Raw genomic sequence first — 11,912 nt, forward strand, 5'->3', positions numbered from 1 at the left:
ACCACGGTGACAGAACCCTCTTTGTCCCCAACACTCAGGGCCTGGAGGAGTCCCCAAGCCGGCCCAGAGCACCCCGGGCCGTCCCTGCTGCTGCCCAGCTTGCCGTGCCTCAGTTTCCCCGCCCGGACACCTGCCTTGCAGCGGGCCCCAGGCGCGGGGCGAAGCGGCGCGGGCTGGGCAGGGCTGCGGCGCGGGCACGGGCGTGTCACAGGCGTGTCACAGGCGTGTCACAGGCGTGTCACAGGCGTGGCACGGGGGTGGCACGGGGGTGGCACAGGTGAGCCTCAGGTGTGGGAGCTCCGGGCATCGGTCACGGCAGGATCGGCGGGGGCCGGAGCTGCTCTCATCGGCTTCCAGGCAGGGTCCCCACGGCGCCGCCGCTCCCTCCGCGCTCCCGGCCCCTCCTCGAGGCCTGCAAATGCCTTGGGGAAAAAAAAAGCAAAATTTGGGGCTGCGGCTCCCCGGGACTGGGAGGGCTCGGCCGGAGGCTGGGAATGGGGACGGGACTGGGAATGGGACTGGGAATGGGACTGGGAATGGGGATGGGGATGGGGATGGGGATGGGGATGGGGATGAGGATGGGGATGGGGATGGGGATGGGGATGGGGATGGGGATGGGGGTGGGGATGGGGATGAGGATGGGGATGGGGATGAGGATGGGATGTGCCAGGCTGTGGATGCTGCCGGGCCCCTGGGCTGGGGACAGGATTTGGCCGCCCCAAAAACCTTTTGGGGGTCGGGAGGACGCACTCAGTAGGACCCGGCCTAGGGCAGCCCCCCCTGTCCCGACCCTCCTCCAGGTCCCCTCCTCATTGCTGGGACCCCCCGGGCTCTGTCCCGGTTCTCAGGGGCTGGGGGCACCGCCACGGCCACGAGCGAGAGCGGCGGGCGTGGAACCGGCGCGGAACCGGGGGAGAACCGGCGGGGAAAGGGGGACGGGTCGAGCGCGCCCCCGACCCCGGGAGCCGGGCCCGGTGCGCGGGTGAGCGAGAACGGGGGGTCGCAATAGGGTGAGCGGGGGGGGGTCCGGCCTGCGGCGGCCTCGGAGCCTCCGGGAAACCGTCCCCGAACGCCCCCGGCCCGGCCCGGTACCGCCCGGCCCCCCCGCCCCCGGCCCGGGGCCGCACCGCACCGGGGGTCGCCGGGCGGGGGACGGGGACGGAAACGCAGGAGGGTCCGGGGCGGAGCCGGGACGGGATGAGGATGAGGATGAGGAGGCAGCCGGGAATGGGGATGAGGATGGAGCAGGAGATGGGGACGGAAGCGGGATGGAAGCAGGGCTGGAGATGGGCACGGAAGCGGGGATGGGGATGAGGATGGGGATGAAGATGCGGATCCAGCCGGGGATGGAGAAGGGGATGAGGATGGGGATGAGGATGGAGCGGCGGATGAGGATGGAGCGGGGATGCTGAAGGCGGCGGGGCGGAGATGGGGCCGGGGCCGGGGCTGGGGTCGCGCTGTGGCGGGAGAGGACAGGCCCGGTGGGGCGGGGGCTGCTCCCTCCGGCCCCCCCGGCCCCTCCCGCTGTCCCCCGGCCCAGGCCCCGCACTCACCGGCGCTGCTGCTGCGCTGCGGCGGCGCCCGCCGGGATGCGGCTCCGTCCCCGCCCCGCCGGCTCCCGCTGCCGCTCCCGTTCCCGGTCCCCGCCGCAGCCCCGGCCCCGCCGCCGTTTCTTCCGCTCCGGAGACACCGAGAAACCACGTGGGCACCGGGCGGCCGCCAGCCCCTCCCCCGCCACGCGCCGGGGCCGCCCCCGGGGCTGTGACCCCCCCACCCCGCTCCGGGGCACGGCCGGTCCCGGGGATGCTCCGGGGGAAGGGGGGGGACACACCCCGGACCCCGACACCCCCACCGTGACCTGCCCCGGGACGGGCACCACCGACCCCCCGCCCCCTCCCGTGGCCGGCGGAGCCCCCCAAGGGTGGTCGCGGGGTCGGGGGGGGCTTCTCCCTTCATCCCCGGGGGGCACCGGCATCGCGGAGCCGCAGCCCCGCGCGGTGGGGGCTGGGCTCTCCCCTGCCCCCGCCCCCCAACACCCCCCAACCCCCCCCACCCCCCACCCCCCCTCCTTCCCGAACATTTTATTCCCTGAATTGTTCTCGGAGCCGCTTCCATGATGGAATTACATCTTTTCCCTCTGCTGGGTTATTAATAACTGCTCTCCTTTCACAGCGGCTGCCGGGGGCTCCGGGGGACAGACCCCCGGGGGGGGACACGGCCGGGACAGGGGACAGGGACAGGGACAGACCCCCGGGGGGGGACACTGCCGGGACAGGGGACAGGGACAGACCCCCGGGGGGGGACACGGCCGGGACAGGGACAGGGACAGGGACAGACCCCCGGGGGGGGACACGGCCGGGACAGGGGACAGGGACAGACCCCCGGGGGGGGACACTGCCGGGACAGGGGACAGGGACAGACCCCCGGGGGGGGACACTGCCGGGACAGGGGACAGGGACAGACCCTGGACAGGGACAGACCCAGGACAGGGACAGGGACAGGGACAGACCCCGGACAGGGACAGGGACTGGGACAGACCCCGGACAGGGACAGACAACGGGACAGGGACAGACCCCCGGGGGTGGGGGGACACTGCCAGCCCGGGGACAGGGACAGACCCCAGACAGGGACAGGGACAGGGACAGGGACAGGGACAGCGACAGACCCAGGACAGGGACAGATCCTGGACAGGGACAGACCCCCGAGGGGTGTCACAGCCAGCCCGGGGACAGGGGACAGGGACAGACCCGGGACAGGGACAGACCCCGGACAGGGACAGACCCCCGGGGGAGGGGTCACAGCCAGCTCGGGGACAGGGGACAGACGCTGGGACAGGGACAGGGACAGGGACAGGGACAGGGACAGGGACAGGGACAGGGACAGACCCAGGACAGGGACAGATCCTGGACAGGGACAGACCCCCGAGGGGTGTCACAGCCAGCTCGGGGACAGGGGACAGACGTTGCGACAGGGACAGACCAGTGACAGGGGACAGACCCTGGGACAGCACGGACAGACCCACAGCGACAAGGACAAAGCCCGGGGGGGGTCAGGGCCATCCCAGTGCCCGCAGACCCCGGGACAGAGCCTGGAATGACCCACGGCCAGGACAGACCCACATCCCCGGCTCTGAGTGACCCCCGCGGCACAGAATCCCTGCCAGGGCCTCATCCCACCCCAGCGGAGGGGCCGGGATCGGGAAGCAGAGATTGGGATTGGGATTGGGATTGGGATTGGGATTGGGATTGGGATTGGGATTGGGATTGGGATTGGGATTGGGATTGGGATTGGGGCCAGACGGGATCCGCGGGACCCCGACATTCCCAACATCCCTGCCAAGGCCTCTGGAGGAGCCGGGAGCAGCCCCAGGGGTGGGAACTGAGCGGGATCCGGCAGCAAAGCCGAGCTGGGAGATGTCAGCACGGAGAAATCCCGGTCCTGACCACGGCTCCTGTCGCGACAGGGGAAAAGGAATCGCTGGAAAACCCATCTCGGGATTTTGGGTCCTAGCGGGAGACTCAAAGGCAGCAAAGCTTCAAACTGGGAGCAGCCACGGGATTCCAAATCCGGATTCCCTTTCCTGGGAAAGAAAATGAGCTCTGCTCAGCACTGGGATGGAGCCTTGGATATCCTGGAGAGGATCCAGCCCCGAGCTGGGGGCACGGACAGACCCCCGGCCTTGGGGGGACGCCGAGATTCCGGGGGGCTCCCATGGGAGCTAAAAACGCACCACGAGGCCCGGAATATTTTGGGAAGCCAATGCCAGGAGGGCACAGGAGCTGCTCCGACGCTTCCCGTTGGAATTCCCGTGGCCTTGGGAAGGAGAAGAGCTCCTGGAATGTCACCTTTGGGTGGGAAGCAGCGGGGAAGGGCAGGAGGGATCCGCAGGGACGGGATCTGCCGCAAACCCGGCAAAAAAAACCCACCCCGAGCTCCAGGCTCCTCCGGAGGATTTGTTGCGAAGCGCTTTGAAGTGCAAATGAAGGATTTCCGTCAGGTCGGGAGTTAATTTGGGAGTGAATTTGGGAGCGAAGGGAACATCCCGGGATGGATTCGCACCCCCGAGGGGCGCGGGAGGTCCCCGGGCGCTGGGGACAAAGCTCGGAGCCCCCCCGGGGAGGGGTCGGGTGGGGAGAGGAGGAGCAGAGGGAGGCAGGACAGATCCAAACTGCTGGAATTGCCTCTCACCTGAGCCATTCCCTGGGATTTGGGGTCCCCACAGCCCCGGTGGAATCCAAGCCGGGCATCCCATGGGATTCCCAGGGCTGAGTTTTCCCACGGAGCCCCATCGGGACAAGAAGGGAGGAAAGGGAAACCCCCCCTGTCCCCCGCGGCCTTTTTTTCCCCCTCTTCCCAACAGTTTCTGGGAATTTCGAGCCAAGGAAATTGAAGGAAATTGGAGCCAAGGGCAGCCTCGGGATCCTTTGGACACCTTCTGGAATGTTCGGGATTGGTAAATCCCAGGAAGAGCCCCCAGGGCCATTGGGGCTGCAGGAGGACCCCGGGGGCAGGAACAATGCAGGATTCCAGGGGAATTGTTGGGAAAAACAGGTGAAATAAATCCTCCCTTCCCAGCAGCAGGAATTTGGGCAGGGGTTCGGGCAGGGATGAGGACAGGGACGAGGACAGGGATGAATCCAGGGATGAATCCAAGGATGAATCCAAGGATGAATCCAGGGATGAAGAAAGGGATGAAGAAAGGGATTCAGGTAAGGATACAGGCAGGGATGAGGACAGGGATAAATCCAGGGATAAATCCAGGGATGAAGACAGGGATTCAGGCAGGGATTTGGGAAGGGATTTGGGTAAGGATTCAGGCAGGGGTGAGGACAGGGATTTGGGAAGGGATTCAGGCAGGGATACAGGCAGGGATGAGGACAGGGATGAGGACAGGGATGAATCCAGGGATGAGGACAGGGATTTGTGAAGGGATTCAGGCAGGGATACAGGCAGGAATGAGGACAAGGATAGGGATGAATCCAGGAATTCAGGCAGGGATTTGGGAAGGGATTCAGGCAGGGATAAAGGCAGGGATGAAGACAGGGATTTGGACAAGGATTCAGGCAGGGATACAGGCAGGGATGAGGACAGGGATGAATCCAGGGATGAGGACAGGGATTTGGGAAGGGATTCAGGCAGGGATAAAGGCAGGGATGAAGACAGGGATTTGGACAAGGATTCAGGCAGGAATACAGGCAGGGATGAGGACAGGGATGAATCCAGGGATGAGGACAGGGATTTGGGAAGGGATACAGGCAGGGATACAGGCAGGGATGAGGACAGGGATAGGGATGAATCCAGGGATGCAGGCAGGGATTTGGGAAGGGATTTGGGTAAGGATTCAGGCAGGAATGAGGACAGGGATGAGGACAGGGATGAGGACAGGGATTTGGACAAGGATTCAGGCAGGAATACAGGCAGGGATGAGGACAGGGATGAATCCAGGGATGAGGACAGGGATTTGGGAAGGGATACAGGCAGGGATACAGGCAGGGATGAGGACAGGGACGAGGACAGGGATGAATCCAGGGATTCAGGCAGGAATGGGGGCAGCAATCCCCTCACCCCTTCCCCTCCCACACCCGCAGCAAAGGACACCCAACCCCCTCCCCTGCCCGGGAGCTCCACTTCTTTCACTCCCAAATCCACCCAAATCCACCCAAATCCACCTTTTCCCACCCAAATCCACCTTTTCCCACCCCGCAGCTCCAAGGACGGTCCCTGTGCTCCCCGCCCGGGGCTGTTCCCGGCGCTCATTCCCTGGCTCCTCCCGCATTCCCAGCTCCCGGAGTGAATTATTTAACTCCCATCCATGTCGGGAGAGAGGCCTCGGCTCCTGCTGCGCTCCCAGGGAATGATGGAGAGCCGGGATCTCTTCCCACATCCAAGCCCGGGTTATTTGGAAAGCCCAAAATGCCCTGGGAACATCAGCTGAGCCCCCAAACATCGCCTTCATCATCCTCGGTGACAATCCTGGGTTTGTTCGGTTCCCGAGCCCGCTGGATCCCTCAATCCAAGGATTTCCAAGCACAAATTTCCGTCCTGCAGAGGGGTCAGAGGGGTCTGAATGGAGAATTCCTTGTGTGGGAAATCTGGGATCGTTTTCCACGGAGTCCTGCAGTGCTGGGGAACAACCCTGGCCTGGAAGAACATTCCTGGGTTGGGAAAAATATCCCCGGATTGGGAAAAACATCCCCGGATTGGGAAAAACATCCCTGGGTTGGGAAAAAGATCCCTGGGTTGGGAAAAAGATCCCTGGATTGGGAAAACATCCCTGGATTGGGAAAAACATCCCTGGGTTGGGAAAAGATCCCTGGATTGGGAAAACATTCCGGGATTGGGAAAAACATTCCTGGGTTGGGAAAAACATTCCTGGGTTGGGAAAAAATCCCTGGGATGGGAAAAGATCCCTGGGTTGGGAAAATCCAGGTAGGGGATCGCTCAGCTCATCAACATCGGGAAGTGCAGATCCCGGGAATAATTCTGGGAATAATCCCAGGAACGGTGGCGGTGTCCCCGGGGTGGTGGCACAGATGACACTGATGACACAGCGCTGTCACCTCCAGCTTCCAAAATCCATTCTTGGCTCATTTTTTCCCACCTTTTCCAAGGAAAATCAGCTTTTTTTCCTCTTTTAGGGGGATTGCTCAGCACATCAACATCGGGAAGTGCAGATCCTGGGAATAATCCTGGGAATAATTGCAGGAATAATCCCGGGAACGGTGGCGGTGTCCCCAGGCCGGGGTGGTGGCACTGATGACTGATGTCACCTCCAGGGTTCCAAAATCCATCCATGGCTTGTTTTTACCACCTTTTCCATGGAAAATCAGCTTTTTTCCCTCTTTTAGGGGGATTGCTCAGCACATCAACATCGGGAAATGCAGATCCCGGGAATAATCGTGGGAATAATCCCGGTATCAGTGGCGGTGTCCCCAGGCTGGGGTGGTGGCACCGATGGCTGATGTCACCTCCAGGGTTCCAAAATCCATTCTTGGCTCATTTTTCACCACCTTTTCCAAGGAAAATCAGCTTTTTTCCCTCTTTTAGGGGGATTGCTCAACAAATCAACTTCGGGAAGTGCAGATCCCAGGAATAATCGTGAGAATAATCGCGGTATCGGTGGCGGTGTCCCTGGGCCGCGGTGGTGGCACAGATGGCACCGGTGACACAGCGCTGTCACCTCCAGGGTTCCAAAATCCATTCTTGGCTCATTTTTTACTACATTTTCCAAGGAAAATCAGCTTTTTTCCCTCTTTTAAGGTGATTGCTCAGCTCATCAACATCGGGAAGTGCAGATCCTGGCAATAATTCTGGGAATAATCGTGGGAATAATCCTGGGAATAATCGTGGTGTCCCCAGGCCGGGGTGGTGGCACCGATGGCTGATGTCACCTCTGAGGCTCCAAAATCCATTCATGGCTCATTTTTCACCACCTTTTCCAAGGAAAATCAGCTTTTTTTCCTCTTTTAGGGGAATCACTCAGCACATCAGTGTCGGGAAGTGCAGATCCTGGCAATAATCGTGGGAATAATCGCGGTATCGGTGGCGGTGTCCCTGGGCCGGGGTGGTGGCACCGATGGCACCGGTGACACAGCGCTGTCACCTCCGGGGTTCCAAAATCCATTTGTGGCTCATTTTTTACTACATTTTCCAAGGAAAATCAGATTTTTTCCCTCTTTTAGGGGAATCACTCAATGCATCAGTGTCGGGAAATGCAGATCCTGGCAATAATCCTGGGAATGATCCCAGGAACGGTGGCGGTGTCCCCAGGCTGGGGTGGTGGCACCGATGGCTGATGTCACCTCCAGGGTTCCAAAATCCATTCTTGGCTCATTTTTCACCACATTTTCCAAGGAAAATCAGCTTTTTTCCCTCTTTTAGGGGAATCACTCAGCACATCAACATCGGGAAATGCAGATCCTGGGAATAATCCTGGGAATAATCACGGTGTCCTGGGGCCAGGGAGGTGGCACCGATGGCTGATGTCACCTCCAGGGTTCCAAAATCCATTCTTGGCTCATTTTTCACCACATTTTCCAAGGAAAATCAGATTTTTTCCTTCTTTTAGGGGAATCCCTCAACAAATCAACATCGGGAAATGCAGATCCTGGGAATAATCGTGGGAATAATCCCGGTATCGGTGGCGGTGTCCCTGTGCCGGGGTGGTGGCACAGATGGCTGATGTCACCTCCAGAGTTCCAAAATCCATTCTTGGCTCATTTTTCACCACCTTTTCTAAGGAAAATCAGCCTTTTTTCCTCTTTTAGGGGAATCACTCAACAAATCAACATCAGGAAATGCAGATCCTGGCAATAATTGTGGGAATAATCGTGGGAATAATTGCGGTGTCCCCAGGCCGGGGTGGTGGCACCGATGGCTGATGTCACCTCTGAGGCTCCAAAATCCATCCTTGGCTAATTTTTTACTACATTTTCCAAGGAAAATCAGCTTTTTTTCCTCTTTTAAGGTGATTGCTCAGCTCATCAACTTGGGGAAATGCAGATCCCGGGAATAATCATGGGAACAATCCCGGGAATGATCCCGGGAACAATCCCGGGAATGATCCTGGGAACAATCCTGGGAATGATCCTGGGAACAATCCCGGGAATGATCCTGGGAACAATCCCGGGAATGATCCCGCTCTGGCTGGCGGTGTCCCCGGGCCGGGGTGGTGGCACAGATGGCACCGGTGACACAGCGCTGTCACCTCCGTCTCCCCCGGAGAGGAAACGGCGGCTCCCGGCGCCTTCCCCTCCCACGGCGTCTCCGAGCGGGGGCAGGAGCCTGGCAGAGGCTCCCGGGAAACGAAACAGCAGCAAAAGAAAAATAATATAAAATATAGGGAAAATAAAAATAAAATGGTTTTTTTTAATGGTGGAGTGAGGAGGTGAAGAAACGGAGCCCGGCCGGGGCTTTCCCAAGGTTTTTATGGAGCTGGAGGAGCGCAGGGGCGGCTCTTTGATTGATTAATTGATTAATTAATTAATTGATTAATTAATTTATTAATTGATTGATTGAGTGATTGATTGATTGATTGAGTGATTGATTGATTGATGGATTCATCCCGAGGGAATGGGATCCTCGTGCTGCTGTCGGCGCCGAATCTTCGGGAATTTGGGAATCTCCAGGGGTTTGGGATCTCTGGGAATTCCCAGGAAATGTGGAATTCCCAGCGGGGTTTGGAATTTCTGGGAGCGTGGAAGTTCCAGAACCTTCCAGAGTTCCGTGTGATGCTGCTCAAAATAAACACCAAAAAACCCAAAACCTCCCCAAAAACCCCCCAAAAATCCCAAAACGCCCCCAAAAAATCCTAAAACGCTCCCAAAACTCCCCAAAAATCCCCAAAAAACGCCAAAATCCCCAGAAAACCCCCAAAATCCCAAAACTCTCCCAAAAATCCCCAAGAGAACCCCCAAAATCCCAAAACGCCCCCCAAAAATCCCCAAAATCCCCAAAACTCCCCCAAAAAATCCCAAAAAACTCCCCAAAATCCCAAAAAGCTCCCAAAAATCCCAAAATGCTCCCAAAAATCCCAAAAAACTCCCCAAAAATCCCAAAAAGCTCCCAAAAATCCCAAAATGCTCCCAAAAAATCCCAAAACTCTCCCAAAAATCCCAAAAATCCCCCCAAAATCCCAAAACTCTCCCAAAAATCCCAAAAAACTCCCCAAAAATCCCAAAATGCTCCCAAAAAATCCCAAAACTCTCCCAAAAATCCCAAAAATCCCCCCAAAATCCCAAAACTCTCCCAAAAATCCCAAAAAACTCCCCAAAAATCCCAAAAAGCTCCCCAAAATCCCAAAACTGTCCCAAAAATCCAAAAAAATCCCCAAAAATGCTCCCCAAAATCGCCAAACTCTCCCAAAAATCCCAGAAGAAGATGCTGGAAGAGTTTGGGTGGATTTGAGGAAGGAATTATTTGTGATACAGCCCAAAAAAACCCCAAAAGGCCAAAAAAAGGCGCAAAGGTCCCAATCCGCCCCAAAATAAACCCAAAAACCTTTCAAAAGCACAACCCACCCCCAAAAAAAGTCCAGAATTCACAAAAATAACCCCAAGAAGGCAAAAAAAACCCAAAAAAAGTCCCAAAATCACTTCCAAAAGAACCCCCCCAAAAAACCAGCCCAAAATAAACCCCAAAACCCCCAATAAAGCAAAAAAAAAACCTAAAAATTGACCCCACACAACCCTTGTAAAAGAATCCCCTCAAATAAAACCCAAAACTCACCAAAAAAACCCCAAGAAAGCAAAAAAAAAAACCACCCCAAAAAAATCCCAAACCTAAAAAATTAAAATTCCCCTCAGAAGGCCCAAGAAAACCCCAAAAAAATTAAAAATTTTGATTATTTGACCCCCCCAAAAGACCCAGAAAAATTAAAAATTTTGATTATTTGACCCCCCCAAAAGACCCAAAAAAATTAAAAATTTTGATTATTTGACCCCCCCAAAAGACCCAAAAAAATTAAAAATTTTAATTATTTGACCCCCCCAAAAGACCCAAAAAAATTAAAAATTTTGATTATTTGACCCCCCCTAAAAACCCCAAAAAAAAAAAAAATTTTGATTATTTAACCCCCCCAAAAACCCCTTAAAAAGCCCCAAAAAACCCCAAAATAAGAGTGCAGAGCCGGTTATTTTTATTTTTTTTGCACTACTCTCAGTGTTTATTCTGCGCTGCCTCAGCCGGGAGCGGAACCGGAAACACAACCGGAACCGGAAACACAACCGGAACCGGAAACACAACCGGAACCGGAAATCGGCTCCTCCCGACCGGAAACGGCTTTTTTTATTAGTTTTTAATTTTTTTAAATTTTTTTTTTCTCAAATTTTCATTTTTTTTTGTTTTCTTCCACCTTTGGGAATCGCCGCCCCCCGCCCCGAAATGAAAAGAAAAAAGGCAACGCTGGGAACGGGATCCTCGGGGGGTTTTGATTTTTTGTGGTTTTTTTTTGTGTTTTATCTCGGATTTTTTGGGGTTTTTTTTTGGGTGGATTTTGGGTTTTTCTGGGCGGATTTTGGGTTGTTTTTGTCGGTTCTGCGCGTTGGGCAGAGCACTGAAGGCACATTCATGTCTGATACCCTGTACGAGCTGGGGCAGCGCTGGGAGGGAGCGAAAAGGGAATTAAAAGGGATGAGGAGGAGGAGGAAAAATGGAATTTTTTATCAAAAAAAAAATATGTTGGAGGAGAAAAATAAAATAATTTGGAAGTGGGGGAAATGGGGGGAGAGAAGGGGGGAAAAAATGAGGGGTGAAATTAGAAATGGAAAGGGATGGGGGAATTGAAATTAAAAGTTAAAATAAATGAAAAAAAGGGGAAAAAAAGAAAAATTGCAAAAAGGGAAAATGGGAAAAATTAAAAGAAATGGAAAAAAAAAGGGGGGAAAAGAAAAATTGGGAAAATGGGAAAAATTAAAAGAAATGGAAAAAAAAAGGGGAAAAAAGAAAAATTGGAAAAAGGTAAAATGGGAAAAATTAAAAGAAATGGAAAAAAAAGGGGGGAAAAGAAAAATTGGGAAAATGGGAAAAATTAAAATAAATGGAAAAAAAAAAGGGGGAAAAGAAAAATTGGAAAAATGGGAAAATATATTAAAGAAAATGGGAATAAATGAAGAAAAACGGATGAATTAAGAAAAATGGGGGAATTCAAATAAATAAAAATGGGAAAAATTAAAAGAAGTGGTGATAAAATGAAGAAAATGGGAAAAAATCAAGAAAAAAGGAAAATAAAAATAGAAAAGGAAAAATAAATAAAGAAAAATGAAAGGAAAAAGAAAAATTGAAGGAAAATGGAGAAAAGAAAAATAGGAACAGGGAAAAAATTTAAATAAAAAGGAAAAAATCAAGAAAAAATAAAGAATAAAGGGAAAAATCAATGAAAATTTAAGAAAATTTAAAAAAAAAAAGAAAAATAA

The sequence above is a fragment of the Poecile atricapillus genome, chromosome 27 (genome assembly GCF_030490865.1).
Source record: "Poecile atricapillus isolate bPoeAtr1 chromosome 27, bPoeAtr1.hap1, whole genome shotgun sequence".
Lineage (NCBI taxonomy): Eukaryota > Metazoa > Chordata > Aves > Passeriformes > Paridae > Poecile > Poecile atricapillus.